At 45.3% G+C, this 22022-nt stretch overlaps 1 protein-coding gene across 15 annotated transcripts in view; it reads left to right on the plus strand.

Moving 5' to 3' along the window:
• The first annotated feature begins 4807 nt into the window (after nt 1-4807).
• Nucleotides 4808-22022, plus strand: part of SOX6 (SRY-box transcription factor 6) — a 288239-nt gene continuing 271024 nt past the window's right edge. For 8 of the 15 annotated variants that reach the window (XM_044271009.1, XM_044271010.1, XM_044271007.1 and 5 more), the window contains exon 1: nt 5454-5577. The gene's annotated coding sequence lies outside the window, so the exon portion shown is untranslated. Of the gene's footprint in view, nt 4923-5453; nt 5578-6184; nt 6317-6447; nt 6810-22022 lie in introns of those variants that run through there. The other 7 variants (XM_044271014.1, XM_044271011.1, XM_044271026.1 and 4 more) reach the window with 3 other exon arrangements.

Consider the following 22022-nt stretch of genomic DNA (forward strand, 5'->3'; position numbering starts at 1 on the left):
GATACATCGTGTCCAATGTGTAATATTCTGTATACAGCGTGTTATATTATGCATACAGTGATACAGGTGTGTACAGGGTGTAATATTCTGCATACAGTGACACAGGTGTGTACAGGGTGTAATATCCTGCATACAGTGACACAGGTGTGTACAGGGTGTAATACCCTGCATACAGTGACACAACAGGGTGTAATACCCTGCATACAGTGACACAGGTGTGTACAGGGTGTAATATCCTGCATACAGTGATACAGGTGTGTACAGGGTGCAATATTCTGCATACAGTGACACAGGTGTGTACAGGGTGTAATATCCTGCATACAGTGACACAGGTGTGTACAGGGTGTAATATTCTGCATACAGTGACACAGGTGTGAACAGGGTGTAATACCCTGCATACAGTGACACAGGTGTGTACAGGGTGTAATATCCTGCATACAGTGATACAGGTGTGTACAGGGTGTAATATTCTGCATACAGTGATACAGGTGTGTACAGGGTGTAATACCCTGCATAAAGTGACACAGGTGTGTACAGGGTGTAATATTCTGCATACAGTGATACAGGTGTGTACAGGGTGTAATACCCTGCATAAAGTGACACAGGTGTGTACAGGGTATAATATTCTGCATACAGTGACACAGGTGTGTACAGGGTGTAATATGCTGCATACAGTGATACAGGTGTGTACAGGGTGTAATATCCTGCATACAGTGATACAGGTGTGTACAGGGTGTAATATTCTGCATACAGTGATACAGGTGTGTACAGGGTGTAATACCCTGCATAAAGTGACACAGGTGTGTACAGGGTGTAATATTCTGCATACAGTGATACAGGTGTGTACAGGGTGTAATACCCTGCATAAAGTGACACAGGTGTGTACAGGGTGTAATATCCTGCATACAGTGACACAGGTGTGTACAGGGTGTAATATCCTGCATACAGTGACACAGGTATGTACAGGGTGTAATATCCTGCATACAGTGACACAGGTGTGTACAGGGTGTAATATCCTGCATACAGTGACACAGGTATGTACAGGGTGTAATATGCTGCATACAGTGATACAGGTGTGTACAGGGTGTAATATTCTGCATACAGTGATACAGGTGTGTACAGGGTGTAATACCCTGCATAAAGTGACACAGGTGTGTACAGGGTGTAATATTCTGCATACAGTGATACAGGTGTGTACAGGGTGTAATATTTTGCATACAGTGATACAGGGTGTAATACCCTGCATAAAGTGACACAGGTGTGTACAGGGTATAATATTCTGCATACAGTGACACAGGTGTGTACAGGGTGTAATATGCTGCATACAGTGATACAAGTGTGTACAGAGTTTATAATATTCTGCATACAGTGATACAGGTGTGCTCAGGGTGTAATATGCTGCACCTGTAGGGGTATCACCTCCGCTGCAGTTTTTGGGGGTGTATTATCATGGTGGTTATACCGTGTTACAGTACAGCCGGTCCCTGCTTTATTGGACACTTTGTGACTGTGGCTTCTTGGGTTCTGATTGGCCTTAATAGGACAAGATGAGTGTTAACCCTTACCTCACAACCCCCTATCCCCCATGTTCTTACCTCACAACCCCCTATCCCCCCATGTTCTTACCTCACAACCCCCTATCCCCCATGTTCTTACCTCACAACCCCCTATCCCCCATGTTCTTACCTCAGGACTCCTCTGTACCTCCCCATATTATTGCCTCAGAACCCTGTTCCTCCATGTTATTACCTTAGAACCCTGTTCCTCCATGTTATTACCTCAGAACCCTGTTCCTCCATGTTATTACCTCAGAACCCTGTTCCTCCATGTTATTACCTCAGAACCCTGTTCCTCCATGTTATTACCTCAGAACCCTGTTCCGCCATGATATTACCTCAGAACCCTGTTCCTCCATGTTATTTACTCCGAACCCCATGCCCCCCCTTGTAAATTGCCTGATAACCCTGTTCCCCATGTTATTACCTCAGAACCCCAAGCCCCCACGCTATTACCTCAGAACCCCGTGCCTCCCATGTTATTGACTCAGAACTCTGTTCCTCCATGTTCATACCTCAGAACCCCATGCCACTACATGTTATTAACTCAGAATCCTATGCCTCCCCATTTCATTGCCGCAAAACCCCCAGTTATTACCTCAGATCCCTATGTTCCCCATGTTATTACCTCAGAACCCTGTGACCCCCTCTGTTATTGCCTCAGAACCCCATGCCACCCATATTATTAACTCAGATCCTGATGCCCCCCATGTCCCTCATGTTATCACAACAGGATCATGTGTCCCCATGTTATTGCCTCAGAACCCTGTTCCCCCATGTTATTACCTCAGAACGCTGTGCCCTTATGTTATTACCTCAGATCCCCTTGCACCCATGTCATTGACTCAGAAACCCGTGCCCCATGTTATCACCTGAGAACCCTGTGCCCCCATGTTATCACCTGAGAACCCTGTGCCCCCATGTTATTACCTCAGAACTCTGTGCCCCCATGTTATTACCTCAGAACTCTGTGCCTCTATGTTATTACCTTAGAATCCTGTGCCCTCATGTTATCACCTCTGAACCCTGTGACCCCTATGTTATCACCTCACATCCCTATGCCCCCCATGTTACCCCACAACCCTGTTTCCCTATGTTACTACCTCAGAAGCCCCTTTTCCCCAATGTTATCTCAGAAGGGCTGTTCCCTCCGTTATTAATTCTGAACCCTGTGCCCCCATGTTACTACCTCAGAAGCCCGTGCTCCCAAGTTATTACCATTGAACCCTGTGACTTTCATGTTATTACCTTGGCAGGGGTGGACTGGCCATAGACCCTACATGGGCCGATGCCTAGGGGGCCACCCAAGGTCTCCTCACGGCCACCAGCTAGGTACATAAACATTTGATGCTCTCAGCATTAATGTAGGAGCATCAGGCACCTATGCACCCGGCAAGTGGCTGCGGGTGCCCTCCTGGATTCCACTGGATTGCTGTCCTTAGGATGATGATACAGTTTAATACTGTGGTGCGGGCGGTAGTATATTGTGCTGCACTGTGGTATTTGGTTCTGCTGGGGCGGTATATTGTACTGCACTGTGGTATTTGGTTCTGCTGGGTCAGTATATTGTGCTGCACTGTGGTATTTGGTTCTGCTGGGGCGGTATATTGTACTGCACTGTGGTATTTGGTTCTGCTGGGTCAGTATATTGTGCTGCACTGTGGTATTTGGTTCTGCTGGGTCAGTATATTGTGCTGCACTGTGGTATTTGGTTCTGCTGGGGCGGTATATTGTACTGCACTGTGGTATTTGGTTCTGCTGGGTCAGTATATTTTATTGCACTGTGGTATTTGGTTCTGCTGGGTCAGTATATTGTGCTGCACTATGGTGTTTGGTTCTGCTGGGGCAGTATATTGTGCTGCACTGTGGTATCTGGTTCTGCTGGGGCAGTATATTGTGCTGTACTGTGGTATCTGGTTCTGCTGGGGCAGTATATTGTGCTGTACTGTGGTATTTGGTTCTGCTGGGGCAGTATATTGTGCTGTACTGTGGTATTTAGCTCTGCTGGGGCAGTATATTGTGCTGCACTGTGGTATCTGGTTCTGCTGGGGCAGTATATTGTGCTGTACTGTGGTATTTGGTTCTGCTGGGGCAGTATATTGTGCTGTACTGTGGTATTTAGTTCGGCTGGGGCAGTATATTGTGCTGTACTGTGGTATTTAGTTCTGCTGGGGCAGTATATTGTGCTGTACTGTGGTATCTGGTTCTGCTGGGGTAGTATATTGTGCTGCATTATGGCATTTGGTTCTACTGGGGCAGTATTTGTTCTGCACTACAGTATTGATGGCCCCACCTATTTCTGTTATCCCCGCCTACATGTGTTGTCCCGCCTTTAATCAGTTTGGACCCAAAAACGACATGTGGCCACTTTTATGTTTTATTGAGGGCCACTTTCAGTTCCCTTTGTTTCTCATGTTTTTACCTCAGAACTCTGTGTCCTGTTTTTACCCCAGAACCCTTTGTTACCCCATGTTTTTACCTCAAAACCTTGTATCCCACCCTGTTTTTACCTCAGAACCCTGTGTCCCACCATGCTTTTACCTCAGAACCCTGTGTGCCACCATATTTTTACCTCAAAACCCTGTGTCCCTATGTTTTTACTTCAGAACCCTGTGTCCCCCATGTTATTACATCAGAACCGTGTGTCCCATGTTATTACATCAGACCCCTTTTTCTCCCATGTTTTTACCTCAGAAACCCGTGTCCCACCATGTTTTTACCTCAGACCCCAGTTTCCCCCATGTTTTAGGTCAGAACCTTGTGTCCCCCATGTTTTTATCTCAGAACCGTGTGTCCCCCATATTTGTACTTCAGAACCTTGTGTCCCACCGTTTTTACCTCAGAATCCTGTGTCCCCCATGTTATTATGTCAAAACACTGACTGTGTCCCCCATGTTTTTCTTTACCTCAGAATCCCCCTGTACCCTCTTTTTCATGGGTATTCTCTGGTGATGGCATCTCCTGGGGGCTCCAGAAATACAACCAGCCCTTTATCTTCCTGACACTTGTGGCCCCTTCTCAGTTATCCAGCCCCATGTGGCCCCTTCTCAGTTATCCAGCCCCATGTGTCCCCTTCTCCTTCATTCAGCCCCCCTGTGGCCCCATCTTAGTTATCCAGCCCCCTGTGGCCCCCTTCGCACTTATCTGCCCATTCCTGTTTGGACCCCGCCACCTGCAGCTCCTCTCTTATGGCCCCTCAGCTGTGGCCCCTGCGTCTCCGCCCCGTCCGCTCACTCTAGGAGGTTGCAGCCGGGAAATGCTTACAATACTTAGGACATGGCCGCTCTCATCCAGAGCCAGTGACAGCCCCCGGGACCCCCAGAGCGGCTCAGGAAGGGCAGAGTATGGGGCCCCGCCACCCTGAAGGTAATGGGGGGCAATGGGGAGGGGTTCCTCTGCATCACAGAACACCCGGGCTTAAGACCTCGCGGCGCCTGAAGGGTTAATTCTGTCTCCATTTGTCAGAATGGGTGACGGGGCTGGTGGTGAGAGGGTTAAACCTCGCGGTGGGGGAAACACAGGGTGCAGCCAATGGAGTAAAGTGTCTGAGCAGCAGCGCAGGGGTTAACTGTCGCGGGGGCGCTCGGCCCTGGCTGCACTTAACCCTTCACTTACTCTTCTCTTAAAGTGGGTGTGTATGCTGCACGTGCGGGCAACACGTGGAGCGCTGAAGGGGTTAATATATCCCCCCTTCCCGGAGCGTCGTTTTTTATTGTCCCCGTGTAGACCCCAGCATATACACCCGGCCGTCCCTACAGGTAGGTCCCCCCACCCTGCCGGTATGTCGCGCTCTCCCCAGCTGCAGTTCCCCCGTCTGGCCACAGGGAGGTGGCAGAGCGCGGCATTATCTCGTCAGACAGAAGCTGGCGGATAAAGTTCTGCTGAAACTTTCACCTCACACCCGTCATGATAATAACCGCGGCGGCTCCGGTATGATGGCGCAGGAGCTGTACTGACCCCAGGACTTCAGCCATGGAAGGTGCCCTGACAGGAATGGCCTAGACCCCTCACTGGAGTGACAGTAAGTGACCTGTGCGCACTCAGCTCTGCTGCATTGGCTGGGAGCAGTGTCTGGCAGGGTTTGTCGTGCTCCTTCTTGTTGTGGAGGCTGTGAGCTCTCGTTTTTCATTATTTTCCTGTGTAATAATTGTCACTATGAAATCAGGGTCCTGCCTGCGCGGAGCGCCTTGTGACCGGGGGTGACCCACCTCCTGGAGCGCTTGGGCCACAGGGGAGGTGTGTAAGTCCTGCTTTTTCCGCTGCGGATCCGCCGCGCGGTCACTTTTTCTGTCGTTCGCAGTTATTATTGTCAGTTTTTGGATTTGCTATCTGCTGGGATCTTTCAGGACAATGCGGGGCCCGGGGCTCCCTGATAACGCCTGCTGGGCAGGGTTCTCTGAGGACAATGGGGACAGTGACTGTTGTGACGGCTGCTGGGGGTCACAGATTATTCATTCCTCGGGGTGGTTCCTGCGTTCACTCCCTGAGAATGGAGCAGATAAAAGGCGAGCACATCCTGTCTCGGGGCGATAAGAGACACTCACACTTTATTATTAAATTGTGTTTTTTTTTATTTACTTTTTCTGCTGTTTTCTCTTTAATTTGGGGGCCCCTGGTTCCTGGAGCCGGCGAGGTGACTTATTGATGGTTCCTCTACAACTTTGTGAGTCCAGGAATCTCTTGGCCTGGTCTGGGGTGAAGCTGATCCACTCCTGGTATTTTGTTTTCACCAGTTGCTGGACTGGAAGTTCCCTCATAAGGTAAGGTGGCACCGGCTCTGGAAGGGGCTTTAAAATGCCACATGTAAAATTAGACTGCCAATTCAGCGGATTGTGTCCGCTGCTAAACTGGGCTGTGCGCCTGTGTCCGCTCCATCGCCTGGGTGCAGAATTAGCCGCCTCCACCGCGTCCGGCAAATTTAGAATGGAGCGCAGAGGGTCGGCAGCAATACAAAGATTCTTTATTGTCAGCCCCGGGGGAAGGGGGAGCAGGAAAATCCCTTAGAAGAGGGAGGCCGCGCTGCTCGTCCCATGGAATAAAAGCTGCGGGCGGAAGCCTTATTAACACTATTATTCTATATATTCTATATCTCGCTGCTTTCTTCAGGTGGACGCTGCTCGGTTTGATGACAGGGAGAGAGACTCTTGACATTTAATAAAGCGCAGGAGCTTACGATCCACCGTCGGCAGCAATTCTCGGCTCGGCAGGAAAACCTTTCAGGATCAGATTAGCACAAAGAACTTTACATTGTAGGTATGTCACATTCCCAGTGTGTCGGCTTCCCGGGAAATCACCCGCATCGTTAACTCTTCCATCACCTCCGGGCAGATGGCAGGGAACGTGTTAACAAATATTGCACATAAAGTGACAGGGTCAATGGCTTCTTAACATCGTCCTGTCACCTGCTGTGCCGACTCTTTATTCTACCGCCGAGGAATATTCTAATCTCCTCAGAAATCTCTCCGGGAGGACAGATGTGCCCTCGGCAGCTCAGGAGCAAATACCCTGTTAAACCTTGGGCTGGCGGTGGGGAAGGGGTTAACAAGTGTGTGCTGGGGCAGACAATTATTTGGCATCTTGTGTGGGGAGAAGGAATGCCCGGGTCTTATCCGTGGAGATAACGCTAGGGATCGCTCCTGCCGCTCTCAGATGCTCGCCTACGTTTTGGGGGTGTACGGCTCAAGGCAGAACAGGGGCAGACTGCACCCCGATAACCGTGATCCTGGTGTAATACAAAATCAAGACATAAAACCCAAATCCTGCAAATTGTCCGGAAAATGAGCCCCTGGTTTTTACATTTTGTTTCTGTATACCAAATATTACAAAAATGATAGTAATAATAATACATTAAATATATATAATACAATAAAAGGATAATTCACCTCCGCGTGCTCCGTGCATTTTCTAGATGTATTACATTGGTAATCTATGGCAGAGACGTGTAATAAGAAAGCGTGATAAATATGTGCAAATACAGTATTCATTCTACATGTGTCATGGAATTTATAACGTTTTTTGCTGTTTTCTGTGAGCGGATTTGTGCACTACGTGATGTGCAATGTGCCTTCCTATTATTGGGGGATTTTAATGTCTGATGTGTGCATACATCCATCTCAATCTACGTATATAATTAGACAAGAATGGATAGAATTGTTCTATTAATCACCACATATATTTGTATATGTGCTGTGTGTGTGTATGTATATGTGTGTGTGTGTATATATATATATATATATATATATATATATATAATATATTTTATTTTCTCACTGTACTGCATATGGGGTGCAGAGATGGACGAGGTGCATCTGACAGGCAGACAGTGTCACTGTCTATAATTTTAAGGAGCAAGAATGAGAAAATAAATGACATTTCTTCACTTCTCTACAAATGTCTCCTAATGACACAAATCTGAATAAACAGCTGAAAATAGCAGAATAAAATTTCAGAAAGAAGGAGACGTTAAGAGATGGAAAGAAAGCCGCGAGAGTGCCAGGGAGGCATGGAGGAGGCGATCTAGAAGGAAATGATATATAGACACAGGGAGGAGAGAATGAGTTCATGATGGATTGACATTGCAGGTAGCGGAATGAGTGAAAGAAAGCAGAACAGGCAAAAGAAGGAATCGCGGAGATATATGATGGAAAGCAGGAGAAGGAAGCAGGAATGATGGAAGGAAGGAAAGATAGAAAAATAAGACGTTGAAAGAAGTGAAGGAGCAGGGAGGACTGAAGGAAGGAGCGAAAAAGAGAAAAATAAGACTATGGAGAAAGTGAAGGAGTAGGGAGAACTGAAGGAAGGAGCGAAAGAGAGAAATAAGACGATGGAGAAAGTGAAGGAAACGGGATGACTGAAGGAAGGAGAAAAATAAGACAATGAAGAAAGTGAAGGAGCAGGGAGGACTGAAGGAAGGAGCGAAAGAGAAAAATAAGATGATAGAGAAAGTGAAGGCGCAGGAAGGACTAAAGGAAGTCGCGAAAGAGAAAAATAAGACGATGGAGAAAGTGAAGGAAACAGGATGACTGAAGGAAGGAGAAAAATAAGACGATGAAGAAAGTGAAGGAGCAGGGAGGACTGAAGGAAGGAGAAAAAGAGAAAAATAAGATGATAAAGAAAGTGACGGAAGGAGGAAAAGAGAAAAATAAGACGATGGAAGTGAAGGATGGAGATGACTGAAAGGAGACAAAGAGAAGACTAAGACGATAAAGAAAGTAAAGGAATAGAGATGACTGAAGGAAGGAGCCAAAGAGTAAAATAAGAAGATGGAGCAACTGAAGGAGCAGGAATGACTGAAAGAAGGAGCCAAGGAGAAAATAAGATAGTGGAGCAACTGAAGGAGCGGAGATGACTGAAAGGGCGAAAGGGTAAAATAAGACAATGGAGGAAGTAGAGAAGCAGGGGTGACTGAATTAGGGCACGAAAAAGAAAATTAAGATGATGGAGCCAGTGAAGGAATCAAGGTAACTGAAGGAAGGAGCGAAATGATAAAATAAGACCACACAGCAAGTGAAGGAGCAGGAATGACTGAAAAAAAAAGCAAAAGAGAAAAATAACAGGATGGAGGAAGTGAAGGAACAGGGGTAACTGAAGGAAGGAACGAAAGAGAACGTTATGATGATAGAGCAAGTGAAGAAATAAAGGTTATTGAAGGGAAGAGCAAAAGAGTAAAATAAGAAAATGCAGCAAGTGAAGGAACAGGGATGACTGAAAAAAGGATCCAAAGAAAAATAAGATGATAGAGGAGGTAAAGAATAACTAAAAGAAAAAGTGAAGGAGAAACAAGACGATAAAAAAAGTGAAGGAACAGGGATGACCGAAGGATGGAGTGAAAGTGAAAAAAAAAAAGACAATGATGTGAGAAGAAGTAGAGAGAAGAATGGTGAAACCTGAGTACCTGGAGGAAAGAGAAGCATGAGATGATGGAGAATGAGGACATGGCAGGTGAAGCTGCTGGGGTTGAGTGGATGAAATCTGTCTTTCTAAAGTTTCTAGATTCAATTGTCACAATGTGGTTGATATCTGCAGATCTCAGGCCATGCTCCTTGCATGTTCCCTTGTCATCAGGAGAGGGTGCAGATTACGCAGCTTGTGTCCTGTGATCTTCTTCCAGCGCAGATTGTCTCATTGTGCCGCGCGGTGCTGGTGGCAGCTCATCTGAAGCATTTACGGCTCTTGTAGAAGTTTATTACACGTTCCTGGAAGCATGTTTTAATAGAAAAACAAGGATCACCAGCAATGTTCTGCCCCAAGGCCACCACTGGCTGCCTGCTCTATTAGGCCTTGTTAATAAAAAGCTCTGCATTGTCTTCCCTCTCTGTATTGTCACCCACTCCAGCTGCTGCGTGCAGCACTCTATTAACTCCTTACCTGCCACCGAAGGAAAGGATGTTTTATGGATCTGTACTCTGGGGTCTTTTCTGAGAATATTCTAATGATTCATTAATTCTCGATGGGTGAGGTGACCCTCCGTTCCTGGATGATTACCAGGCCGTGTCTGCCCCTCTATATCCCATGTACCAGCTGCAGGCCTCTTTCACATGAGAGATACGGATTGTGTCAGGATCCGTTCAGAAAGTTAATTCCGTTTTTATCTTCAATTGCGTTCGGTGTGTGTGTATGTGTTTTTACCATCCAGATTAGATACATTTTTCACACACGTGAAAAAAAACCTAAAGCTATAACCTCTCCGAGCAACCATCAGTGCAAAGCGCATTGGATCTGGATCCCTGGCATTTTTCACGAAAGCCCCAATAATTTCTATGGAGACAGAGCTGCTTGAAAAACTATAGAACCTGCTGCAATTTTTATTTTATTTGTATTTTTTCCTGAATGCAAAGATGATGCGTGAAAAACCCTGCTCATCTGCACAGACCCATAGACATGAATGGTCAGGATTCAGACCGGATGCCTGCATTCAGTACACGCATCGCATCCGGACAGAAAACGCGCTCATTTACACGGGGCAACTTTCAGGGTTAATTAATGGTACGAATTCTCGTTCCTGATAATCGGCTGCAGATCTCCCCATGAACGAGTGACGTGCTTGTCCGTCAGGTGACATTGTTTATGTGGACACCTAAAGCATTGTTTGTGGGCTGCAGATCGCCCCATGTAGTCAGGAATCTGCTGCCCAGAAACAATTAGTCTGTATGAGGACAAGCGATGGCAGTAGCACAGTAATGCACGCAGCAGCCCTCACTCGTACCCGTACAGTGGAGATGATAGCTTCATGTAAATGTAGCTCTCACCTCCTCTAACGAGCAGGCAGTTTATTGGGAAAGAACTGTTCCTCCCTTAGGCTAGGTCTACACGACGACATGTGTTGCGCGACGCATAGGGCACAACTCCACTGCAACATGTGTCGAGCAACATTGATGTTGCACCAATATTGCGCGACAATTTTTATAATGATAGTCTATGGCGGCGACATGTGACATGCTGCGACTGCGATGCGACGGTTGCAGAAAAATCAATTTCGAATTGATTTTTTGCGAGCGTCGCAGTTGCAGCATGTCTCAGTGCGACACCATAGACTATCATTATAAACATTGTCGTGACAAATTTCGTTGTGTAGACCTAGCCTTATAGTTGCCTTCTCAGTCGGCACGTGTAAATGCGCCTTTAGGCTAAATGCACACAATCAGTATTGTGTACTAATTTTCCGTGCGTATTTGCGCATGGCAAATCCGCACTGTAGGTCATGAATATTGTATTGATGATTTTTCCTTCGGCCCTTTTACGTATATAAATTACCAATAATAAGCCGATCAGCAATACAAGAAGTCGATTAGCTCTCATTTACATTATACAGTAATTGTTGTTTTGTAAATCTGATCGCTCCCCCCCAAACATTTTCCATACAAGCGACAGCAGTACCGGTACCAGGGCTGGAGGTGCTGACGACACACGACTACTTATATTTCAGCACAAAAGATGTGAACTATGACAAATGGACAAATTATTGTTTGTCCAGACATGTTCACAGTGGTTGTATGCTATCATTCACCCCATGTACCGGGCCCTGTAGAATAGATCATCACTATTGTAGACCTGATCTAAATGTTCACATCTCCTGGTAGATCAACATTTACTGAGTCACAAGAGACCACTGACATGTTATGGACAAGCAGGAACATGGCTGCCAGCTGTCTGGTTCCCAGGACTGCACTTCTTCTGCCGCTCTAGATTTATAGATGTTATTGGTGCTATACAGCTATTGCCCAGTATCCCTTCAGTATCTGCTATAAATGGACACTGCACAGTACCACTGTCCTGTATACTGGGTGTAATCCTCAGTACCTGCTCTTATTCTGTATATATGGACACTGCACAGTACCACTACTCTTGTTATTTTTATATATATATATATATATATATGACACTGCACACTACCACTTCTGTTATATATATGGACACTGCACAGTACCACTTCTCATGAGATGCTGCCGGAATAAAACTACGACATGTCCGACATTTATTCCGGCAGCCTTTCGCCGTGCGCTGCCATGCATCCGCCGGAACTCCGCCCCGCCACCATTATAGTCAATGGAGACGGAGCGGCAGTCCGGGGGAACACGTTCACTAGCGGCAGGATGGATCCGACAGGCTGTTCACCCGACGAAACAGCCTGCTGGAGGTCCGTGCCGCTAGTGTGAAAGTAGCCCAAAATGTATTTTGTTGGAAATTTTTGTGATGCTTGTGGCAAACTGCAGACTGGACTTCTTCTTTTGGTTTGCTTTCAAAAATGGCTTTCTTCTTGGTACTCCTCTTAAAGGCCAGATTTGTGTAGCACACGACTAATAGTTGTCCTTTTGGACAGATTCTCCCACCTGAGCTGTGGATCTCTGCAGCTCCTCCAGAGTGACCATGGACCTTCTTGGCTACTTCTCTAGTTAGTGCTATCCTTTCCTGGGCTGTCAGTTTTGGTGGACGGCCATGTCGTGGTAGGTTTGCAGTGTCTTGTAGTTTACGGTGATCCGTGAAATGTTCAGAGCTTGGGATATATTTTTATAACCTAACCCTGCTTTACATTTCTCCACCACTTTATCCCTGACCTGTCTGGTTTGTTCCTTGGTTTTCATTATGCAGTTTGATCACTAATGTTGTCTAACAAACCTCATAGAACAGCTGGAGTTATACTGAGAATACATTACTCACAGGTGGATTTTATGTACTAATGAGGTGACTTCTGAAGACGATTGGTCAACCTGGATTTTATTTTGGGGGATCAGAGTATAGGGGGATGAATACAAATGCATCCCACACATTTCAACGCTATATCATTTTCTTTTCTTGTCACTTCTCACATACTTGCTACTTTGTGTTGGTCGATCACATAAAATCCCAATAAAACACATTTAAGTTTTTTGGGTGTAATGTGATAAAATGTGGAAAAGTTCAAGGGGTATGTATACTTTTATAAGGCACTGTATATACAGTGCACAGTACCACTTCTCTTGTATATAAATACATATACATAAATAACATGAACGGTTTTTCGCAGCCCTGCCCCCTGCTGTGACATCACTGTATATAATGAGAGGTTGTCACAGTCCCTCCCCCTGCAGTGACATCACTGTAGATAATGAGAGGTTGTCACAGTCCCTCCCCCTGCAGTGACATCACTGTAGATAATGAGAGGTTGTCACAGTCCCTCCCCCTGCAGTGACATCACTGTATATAATGAGAGGTTGTCACAGTCCCTCCCCCTGCTTTGACATCACTGGATATAATGAGAGGTTGTCGCAGTCCCTCCCCCTGCATTGACATCACTGGATATAATCAGAGCTCTGTCACTTTAGTAATAATCTGATCTTTCTAATCTGCACCAGTGTTTGTATAATTCATGGAGAACTCTGTCTAAAATGTTTCTGGAACTGCTGTTTTCAGACCCCCAGAATAGAGGACCACCAGGGCCAATATTTATGGGGGCCTTCTCCAGAGTTTTGATTTCAGGTACAGTATTTGTTGCTGGTTACATTTGGTGACTACAGATGGAACTTTGGTCCAGATTATAGCACTATCACCTGCTGTGGTGTGGTACATACATTATAACCTGCAATTATATGAATGTACTATGATCTTCCTGGGGGTATAGCTCGTGTAGCCTCCACCTACAGCTGCTCGTTCTCTCGTCTCATTCATTTAGCAGATAGGTGGCTGGGATTTGTAGTGTGTGCAGGGATGGTGAGGTGACATATCCATAGGGCTTCAGAGACTGGCACTGGGCTGAAATATAGTTTGGATATGTTGAAGGATATCAAAGGATATCTCCAGATCTGCCAGTTTATCCCAGCGTAGAGTCTCCCAGCTCTCAGGTACTCTAAGGATCAGTGGCTGGAAGCCATTGCTCAGCGCCAGGTCTCGCTCTTTGTGGCTTGAAACTGATTCCAAATTAGGTAGCAATGACTTCTCGCAGTTAATGAAGGACCACACCAGACTGCGTGTGAATGAGGGAACTGTTATGACGTTGGGAGAAGGGATGTCTGTGCGCACCAAGGCGCTCAGTGGTCTCCATGAATGGCAGGTGGATGGATGGAAAACCCTGAGATACAGTATTCACAGATAATGTCCACAAAAGACCAGGTGAAGTGTTCTGCAGAGAAGGACCATGAGCAGGTCGGTTCTGTAATCCAACATGAGAACCAGACCCACCGTACATCAGTGTTATGGAGAATTCCAAAAAATATATAAAAACTTAACTTAAATGAAATGACAATGAGGTCATCTGTGAGGTGGAATGAAGACCTCTCCAGACACTGAGGACAAGTGGCATATTTGTTAGGATGTGGAGCCAATTGTTTTGCTTTAACATCTTGTCCAGAGGAGCCTACCATCTAGGGTAGCTTTATCCAGAGGAGCTTACAGTACAGGAGGGCTCTGTCCAGAGGATTTTACTTTCTAGTAGAGCTCTGTTCAGAGAAGCTTACAATCTAGAAGAGCTCTGTCTATAGGATCTTACAGTCTAGGAGAGATCTGTCTCCAAAGACAGACTGATGGGGACCTTAGATTGTGAGCCCTGTTAGGGACAGTTGGATGCTAATGTCTGTAAAACGCTGTGGAATATAGTAGCAATATATGTGCATAAAATAAATAATAAATATAGGATTTTACAATCTAGGAGTGATCGGTCTATGGGAGTTTACAATCTAGGAGATCTGTCTGTAAAAGTTTACAATCTAGGAGAGTGCTGTCCAGAGGAGTTTACAATCTAGGAGAGCTCTGTCCAGAGGAGTTTACAATCTAGAAGTGATCTCTCCATAGGAATGTATATAAAGTACAGTGGTCCCTCAAGATACAATATTTGCAACTTAAAATGGTGTTTCCTGGACCTTCATAAGTTGAAACCAGACTCCACATGCAATGCCTCAGACTCAGATCCAACCAATCAAGGCCACTTCTATGGTAAATTATCTCTATTAGTTGCTAGTTAGCAGCTATTCCTGTTATGCAGTACAGACCAAAAGTTTGGACACATCTTCTCATTCAAAGAGTTTTCTTTATTTTCATGACTATGAAAATTGTAGATTCACACTGAAGGCATCAAAACTACGAATTAACACATGTGGAATTATATACATAAAAAAGTGTGAAACAACTGAAAATATGTCATATTCTAGGTTCTTCAAAGTAGCCACCTTTTGCTTTGATTACTGCTTTGCACACTCTTGGCATTCTCTTGATGAGCTTCAAGAGGTAGTCACCTGAAATGGTTTTCACTTCACAGGTGTGCCCTGTCAGGTGTAATAAGTGGGATTTCTTGCCTTTTATAAATGAGGTTGGGACCATCAGTTGCGTTGTGGAGAAGTCAGGTGGATACACAGCTGATAGTCCTACTGAATAGACTGTTAGCTGCTTTTTTCTTGCCATAAAACAAATTCTAAGTAAAGAAAAACGAGTCGCCATCATTACTTTAAGAAATGAAGGTCAGTCAGTCCGAAAAATTGGGAAAACTTTGAAAGTGTCCCCAAGTGCAGTCACAAAAACCATCAAGCGCTACAAAGAAACCGGCTCACATGCGGACCGCCCCAGGAAAGGAAGACCAAGAGTCACCTCTGCTGCGGAGGATAAGTTCATCCGAGTCACCGGCCTCAGAAATCGCAGGTTAACAGCAGCGCAGTATAGAGACCAGGTCAATGCCACACAGAGTTCTAGCAGCAGACACATCTCTAGAACAACTGTTAAGAGGAGACTGTGTGAATCAGGCCTTCATGGTAGAATATCTGCTAGGAAACCACTGCTAAGGGCAGGCAACAAGCAGAAGAGACTTGTTTGGGCTAAAGACCACAAGGAATGGACATTAGACCAGTGGAAATCTGTGCTTTGGTCTGATGAGGCCAAATTTGAGATCTTTGGTTCCAACCACGTGTCTTTGTGCGATGCAGAAAAGGTGAACGGATAGACTCTACATGCCTGGTTCCCACCGTGAAGCATGGAGGAGGAGGTGTGATGGTGTGGGGGGCTTTGCTGGTGACTCTGTTGGGGATTTATTCAAAATTGAAGGCATACTGAACCAGCATGGCTACCGCAGCATCTTGCAGCGGCATGCTATTCCATCCGGTTTGCGTTTAGTTGGACCATCATTTATTTTTCAACAGGACAATGACCCCAAACACACCTCCAGGCTGTGTAAGGGCTATTTGACCATGAAGGAGAGTGATGGGGTGCTGCGCCAGATGACCTGGCCTCCACAGTCACCGGACCTGAACCCAATCAAGATGGTTTGGGGTGAGCTGGACCGCAGAGTGAAGGCAAAAGGGCCAACAAGTTCTAAGCATCTCTGGGAATTCCTTCAAGACTGTTGGCAGACCATTTCAGGTGACTACCTCTTGAAGCTCATCAAGAGAATGGCAAGAGTGTGCAAAGCAGTAATCAAAGCAAAATGTGGCTACGTTGAAGAACTTAGAATATGACATATTTTCAGTTGTTTCACACTTTTTTTGTTATGTATATAATTCCACATGTGGTAATTCATAGTTTTGATGCCTTCAGTGCGAATCTACAATTTTCATAGTCATGAAAATAAAGAAAACTCTTTGAATGAGAAGGTGTGTCCAAACTTTTGGTCTGTACTGTATGTAAGCACTTGTTTTATCTGTCTTAGTTATCTGCTTATTTTTCTTAAATGTTTATTTTCTCTTATCTTGGATGACATTTTGGGGCTTTGGAACCAATTACCCAACTTACAATGGTCGTCATGGAACCAATTCATATTGTATCTTGAGGGACCACTGTATAAGGTTGGGCAGCACCCTCTTGCTTTGTACCAGCTGGGGCTGGCCCGGATCCTCTGCTGCTGAGTGACGAAAAGATTTTCTGCTCCTTGTTTCCCTCATTACAAACATTACAGGAGTAAAACCCTTCCGAGTTGTTTTCCCCAGAGCTGGACATGAGATTCCCAGTCTATCAGCCTGCAGTGCGGTGTGTGCGCCCCGTGAGGCTTCTGTCAGGCAGAGACAGGTACCGGCCCTGATAAAAGGCAGAGATCTGGCTCCCAAGTATTTCCAGATGACTGGAGGGAGGCACTGGCTGAGAGTACTCACATTCTTCTATATTATCAAATGTACAGTGCACTCCATGTACTGGCATCTGTAATGTTACTGTTATATTGCTGTAAACAAGGGCCCACAGGGCAAAAAACCATGCCACTGCAAGTTCTGGACACTGCAGAGTACCACATTTTTCTGTATGTGTGGATACTACACAGTACCACATGTCTATGTATGTGTGGACACTGCACAGTACCACATCTCTGTGTGTGTGTGGACACTGCACAGTACCACATCTGTGTGTGTGTGTGTGTGTGTGTGGACACTGCACAGTACTACATCTCTGTGTGTGTGTGGACACTGCACAGTACCACATCTCTCTCTCTCTCTCTCTCTGTGTGTGCACACTGCACAGTACCACATCTGTGTGTGTGTGTGCACACTGCACAGGGCCACATCTCTCTGTGTGCACACTGCACAGGGCCACATCTCTCTGTGTGCACACTGCACAGGGCCACATATTACTGTATGTATGAACACTGCACAGTTCCACCTCTATGGACACTACAGATAATTGTGATTATAGTCAGTTGGTATGTCGTGTGCTCTGATTCAGTCAGGGTCAGCTGACTACATTAACCATTTATATCTAACCCCCGCCCCATGCTCCAGCTAGGATGCTTCAATAGTAATTCACATCTGTCATGTATGGGTGCCGTTCTCATTGCTGACATTCCTGTAGTAGGTAAATATGGATACTCTGATCTCCGGGACTCCGGCAGTAAATTGGAAGGCGATGGCTTCATGTTGACTGTTATCTCCAGATCTCTCCCCAGAGTTGAGCCTCCATATTGATCTCCCTTGGAATCACAAAGTCTTCACTTGCTTCTTACGTTCTCTGAGTATTAACCATTCTTTTTATTGTGACACCGCACTTAGGAGAGGAAAAAACTTCTAAGCGGGAGGGTCAGGTGTTGGGATTGAATTCTGCTTTATTTTTTATGAATCAGATAAGAATAACTGCACATGAGACTGGATGTGGAGACAAGAAGATATTTCCATATCAAAGCCAGTGTCTTGGAGGCGGCGGTGGTAATTAAGATGCAGCGCTTTGGCCTGTGTATGAACACGCTGTGCTTATTGTAAGCTTGTATGTGCTGAACACTAGTGCACTGCTTATCCAGTCCCAATATTGGCACCTGGCTGACGTGGCTGTTCAGGATTGTACCACTTATCCAGTCCCAATATTGGCACCTGGCTGACGTGGCTGGTTAGGATTGTACCACTTATCCAGTCCCAATATTGGCACCTGGTTGACGTGGCTGGTTAGGATTGTACCACTTATTCAGTCTCAGTATTGACACCTTGGTGGCATGGCTGTTCAGAATTGCACCGCTTAACCACTCCCAACATTGAAACCCGGCAGATGTGACTGGTTAGGATTGTACCACATATCTAGTCTCGGTATTGACACCCGGCAGATGTGGCTGGAGAGGGTGCTCAGGATTGTACCCTGGGGTTTGTGACATGGGATGTTGGCCCAGCGTTTAGAAACTTGGTTGTTCTGACTCCTCTATGTCCACACTGCGCCCTCAGGGCCCTGCTCGTTGTCCCTCATGTCTCACATCACATGTTTCTCTGCTTAGAGTTTCTAAACTTTCCTAGTTGCCTATAAAATGAAATGTTGCACTGGTCGTGTATGCAATAAACAATACTGATAATCTAGATTATTTCATGTTATATTCTGAGGCCGGATCTGCTGAATCCATTACCACCGCCATAGCTGTGAAAAATTCTGCCTTGACCGGCTGCTAAGATGTTTAGGTCAGGTCCGGATGCACGGTGTTAGGCAGATTATTGGAGGCCACCATCTTGAAGTTTTTGTGAGCCAAGTCGGACATGTTACATGGACATTACTTTCATCCTCATCGGTGGCTTTGGCCTCCACAGTGTTGTTCACTACTACAGTAACCCTCCAAAGTAAATATCTGCAGCAGATTTGTATTCAGGCCCCAAGTGTTGTGTCTCCTCCTTTCTCCTGGGAGTTTCATCTCCTGCACATGCACAAGGTCTGATTGATTCATTCAGCTGCTAAACAAAAATCTTCAGTTTTGCTTAAAATTGCAAATACAGTTTTACATGTCATTTTGTTTGGAAATACTCCATTCTCCATTATTAAGAGAAAAAAAAACTCATAAAGAGGATCTTTTAGTCTCCTTGACCACCTTTTCTCTTGGAAATGTATATTATCAAGGGCCCTATTCATACAAACGGATCGGATTCATTTCCATGTGAATGTGGCACTACACTTTCCACGGAGGAGACGCAGAAAGGCATCTTGATTGTGCGTCGTGCTGCTACGATTTGTGATTCAACCAGAATTACCCTTCTGAATGCACACACTTTGTTTAGCTCGGCGTATCAGCAGAAAACCGCTCCAAAAATTGTAGGGGTCTTCTGTATCGGGGTGCGTACAGCGGGCTAATCACAGCTCCCCACAGCCAGCCCCTGCATATTTATATTCGTGAGCAAGTCCCAGGACCAAGCATCGCACCAAAGTTCATGGCTGGGAAGTTAAAAAAAATCCAGCGTTTATGTGTGTGCATGTTGTGTGTGGGTTCATTTATTGTACTCTCTTACATAGCAGTGACCTATTCCGCAGCGCTGTACAGACATTAGCATCACTCGCTGTCTCCAGTAGAGCTCACAATCTAAGTGTTCTATGTGTTTGAGAGAAAACTGGGTGCTGTAAGGCACTAGTGCCTACCACTGAGCCACCAGTGCTAACCACTGAGCCACTAGTGCTAACCATTGAGCTACCACACTATCTACCTTGCTGCTCGACAGTGCTAATCACTGAGCCACTATGCTACCCACCAATGCTAAGCATTGAGCCACCGTGTTGCCCACCAGTGTTAACCACTGAGCCACAGTGCTGTCCATTAGTGTTAACCACTGAGCTGCCAGTGCTAACCATTGAGCCACCATGCTAGCTACCGTGCTGCTCCGCAGTGCTAAATGCTGAGCCACCGTGCTGCCCACCAGTGCTAACCATTGAGCCACTGTGCTGCCCACCAGTGCTAACCCCTGAGCCACCTTTCTGCCCACCAGTTCTAACCACTGAGCTACCATGCTGCCCATGTGTGCAGTTGTATGTTTGTGTTGATACAGTATGTGTGTGTGTGTGTGTGTGTGTGTGTGTAGCTGTGTACGTGTGTGTGTATATTTGCTGTGTATGTCTATACTTATGTGTTTGTTGGGGGGAGGGGGGGGATTAGTAGTTATTTCTGCCCATAAGTGCCCTATAACCTGAGCGCAGACTCAGTGCACACTCATTACACGTTCTGCACTTTGTGTTCTTCTGTGCTTGCTCCAGACAGAAGATGTATTTTTGGTTTCCCACCATAGACGCGGATTGTTCACGCACTGATGCGGGTGATTCCGAGAATTCTCTGCATGCGGTGGACACGTCACGGAGAGGTTGTGTCACCAGATTTTACACTCCAGTCCTAGAACAGTTTCCACTTATGATTTAAAGGCTATGTGCACCTGGGGGGGCATTATTATTTTTTAATTATTGCATTGTACTTATTTTGAGCTAAAAATATATATATTTTTTAAATCGGTATTTATTAGAGATGAGCGAATTTCATTTTATGAAATTCGTTCACGCTTCGTTTGGTGGTAAAAGCAGAATTGCATTATGGATTCTGTTACCATGGACCATAATGCAGTTCTATGAGGGAATGCATAACGGAATGCCTTTAGAGGCATTCAGTTATTCATCCCGTCATAATAGAAGTCTGTAGGGAGGACTCCCCTGCATAATGGAAATGGATGAATCCGTTTTGCAGCCCATAGACTTCTATTATGACGGAATGAATAACTGCCTCTAAAGGCATTCCGCTATGCATTCCGTCATAGAATTGTGTTATGGTCTGTGGTAACGGAATCCATAACTCAGTTCTGCTTTTACCACCAAACGAAGCATGAACGAATTTCAAAATATGAAATTCGCTCATCTCTAGTCTTTATTAATAATATGGAGCCCTTTTTTCTGTACAGAGCTGAGATGCTCTAGTAGCAGCCTCTGGATTTTCTGTCTTTTTCGTCAGTTGGGGAGCAGACGGGCTCCTTATCTCTGATATTATAAACACTCATTATAGCCAGTCCTTATCTTAATGAAAAGAATGAAGGTTAAGTGTTTAGATGACTGGCACAAAGTGAAAGTACCAGTCACACTGCTACAAAACAGTTAACCCTTTGTGACAGAACGGCTCCATATTTGTAATATGGGCCAAATGAAAATGATTTTTTTTTAGCCAAAAATGAGTAAAATGCAATCATAAAGAAACATCACCTCTGAAGGTGTACATAGCCTGTAAATAACTTTTTACAATTCTACAAAATAAAAAAGAAAATTAGTTGTAAATCTTTTGTATTCCACATTTTTGGGGGTAATCGGCTTCAATTCTTCACAGTCGGGTTTTCTAGACATGAAGGTCACTGTGGTGGTTGGGTTACCTTTTCTGGTCTGGACACTATTCATTATACATGAGATGGATCCAGAGATCTCCGGAGAATTCACTTCGGCTCACTCTGGTTTTCTGTCCTTTTGTGTCTCTGTAATTTTATTTTTTATTTTTCATGTTTTATTTTTTTCAGTTGGGATGCGTGCATTTATTATCTCATGCTGCAACTGCAAGAAAATAAAAGGCCTCTCAGATTAAACATATTCCAATTATTTGCGATTTATTAAGGAAGCTATATGTTTTGGGAGTAGAGATTTTCCTTTGATGTCCTTCACATAGACTCGTTAATGATGCAGAACCAAAAACAAAAAGATAATGACATTTTAAATAATAATGGGGCCGCTGCAGCCGAAGAGCTTTTAATTTGAGGTGTATTTTGTGTAATGCGTCATGGATCCGGGAGGACAATGCCGGCTGCGCGGCTGTGTGTATTCACACCTCCGGTA

The sequence above is a fragment of the Bufo gargarizans genome, chromosome 10 (genome assembly GCF_014858855.1).
Source record: "Bufo gargarizans isolate SCDJY-AF-19 chromosome 10, ASM1485885v1, whole genome shotgun sequence".
NCBI lineage: Eukaryota > Metazoa > Chordata > Amphibia > Anura > Bufonidae > Bufo > Bufo gargarizans.